This window comes from Trichosurus vulpecula, chromosome 4 (genome assembly GCF_011100635.1).
Source record: "Trichosurus vulpecula isolate mTriVul1 chromosome 4, mTriVul1.pri, whole genome shotgun sequence".
Taxonomy (NCBI): Eukaryota; Metazoa; Chordata; class Mammalia; order Diprotodontia; family Phalangeridae; genus Trichosurus; species Trichosurus vulpecula.
This window is the reverse complement of record NC_050576.1, coordinates 355,812,269-355,814,305: the sequence shown is the minus strand read 5'-3', so window position 1 is coordinate 355,814,305 and position 2,037 is coordinate 355,812,269. Positions and strand designations below refer to the sequence as shown.

The window sequence follows — 2,037 nt, the reverse complement described above, 5'->3', positions numbered from 1 at the left end:
TGGGAGGGGGGCGAAGGGAGGAGAGAGGGCTGCACAGACAGCCTTTCGCTGACAACGTGACGGTCAGCTTCACTAAGCACTTCACACACACACACACACACACACACACACACACACACACACACTCAAAGACCCCTCTACACAACAGCCTCCTTGATAATGGACAGCTCCAGTTCTCCGCGTTCCTTACACGCAAACCCTCCTGGTACTCACACTTTCCATTGAAATAGGCATCAACTTTCTCCCTAACCGCAGCTGCCACACGTTCAAGCCTCCTCCTCTGGTTTCTTTGCAAAAGGGGGAAAAATACAGACTCCGACCTCGTTTCCTTCTCTTCCTCCCCTCCCCCTCCCCGTTCCTCTTTTTTTTTTTTTTCTTCTTCACACCATTTCCCCCTGGTCAGTCACACTCGCCCAGGGACTGGCTAGAGGGAGAGAAAAGTAACGGTGTCCTTTCATGGTTCTCCGCTTCTTCTTGCAGCGCACACTGTACATGGTAGTGAGGGGGAGAGGGAGAGGATGGCACTGGTCCCCTTCGCTGGCGGCGGCGGCAGTGGAGGCAGCAGATCCTCCTCCTCCTCCCGATGCTGCTGCTGCTTTCTCTTCCCCAGATGCCACAGCTGAAGACTCCAAGCTCCAGGGTCCAGCGGTGGTGGTGGCGGCTACCGCTGCCACCGCTGCTACCCCTGCCTCCGCGGCTGTTCTCGCTGCACCCGCTGCCTCTCGGGTTGCTGCAGCCTCTTTTCCCGATCAGTATTTGGGTGACTCGGGCATCTGCTGCTTTTTCGTTTCATCCCGGGCAGGAGTTGTGCAGGGGAAAAAGAGCGCCTTTCAAGATTCACGCGTTAAATTCATCTTATTCTCCTCTTTTATTGGAGCTTTCTTTCTCTATCCGACGTCCTTTGGGGTCTCGAGGACAAGCAAAGCGATGTTGTGTGCCCGTCGCTGCGCAAAAGTCTGAGAAAGTCCCGTTCTCTAGCCACGTCGCAAAGGAGGAGGATGCAGCGTAAGCGATTCCAATATCTCTAAGCCTTTTCACCAAGAGCCAGCATGGGGCCCCGTCTAATTCACTTGTTTATTATGGAGCGCAGTTCTAGCCAGGCTGCTGCAGACATGCTGGAGCTGGGGCAGAGCAATGGCGCTCGGTGACCAATAGATGGGAGTATAGGGCGACAGATCGCCTTAGGCTGCACTGCAAAGTGTGAAGCCAAAGCTTCCTTGGGTATCATATTTGTGCGGAGGCGATGAGCCTTGGAGAAAATGTGCACAACACAAGCGTGGGACTGTACAGACTACCTAAAGGAGGGAGGAGTGGAAATAATGCCGACAGTGTAAGAGTTGGTGATATTCAGGAACAGGCAATGCAATGCCTTGTTGATTGCCTTTCTTTCTTCCATTTAGAATTGTAGCTCACGTCCTGAACAGTGTAAAAGAAAATAAGAAAAGGTGGGGGGGGGGGCGGAGAGGGGAGAAAGAAGGTATATACAGTTCTTTCTAGCTGACAAGAGTAACTTAAGGATAAAAAAAATGAATTATAAGCTTTTTTTTTTCCGTTTCTGGGTAACATAAAATAATTTTGCCATTTTGAATGATATCCAGACATATGCGTGTGTATACACATGGAGATATATTAAAAAAAAAAATAAAACAAAACGAAAAGCCCATAAATGAATGTACGGAGAGGGAATTTCCTTGAAGAGTTACCTGCTAAATACCATTACTCTCAGCTCCACGGTAAGTAGTTTTGAAAAAATGAAAGTTTCACGACCCTTTCATAACCCATGAGACCCTTACCTCCCTTCCCCCTTCCCAAACCTATCTCACCGAAGGCAGTTAAATTAGCATTATATAGCTTGGGCATAACAGTTTAGTGTCTTTTGTGGTTGTGTTTACGCAGTATAGATTATGAATTGACTATGATAAATGATAACCCTGATTTAGAACATACTGGTTGCATATTTTCCTGTATGGTTAAGTTGAATAGTTTAGTCAGGAGAAAAAAATCTACACTTATTTTATTATGATAGTGTGATTTTAC

The 2,037-nt window shown here is 47.8% G+C and overlaps 1 protein-coding gene across 2 annotated transcripts in view; it reads right to left on the bottom strand.

Moving 5' to 3' along the window:
• The window catches only part of SLITRK5 (SLIT and NTRK like family member 5), a 6,843-nt gene extending 6,541 nt beyond the window's left edge, over positions 1-302 (bottom strand). For both annotated transcript variants that reach the window (XM_036757788.1, XM_036757789.1), the window contains exon 1: positions 214-302. The gene's annotated coding sequence lies outside the window, so the exon portion shown is untranslated. The remainder of the gene's footprint in view (positions 1-213) is intronic.
• Between the last annotated feature and the right edge of the window lie 1,735 nt (positions 303-2,037).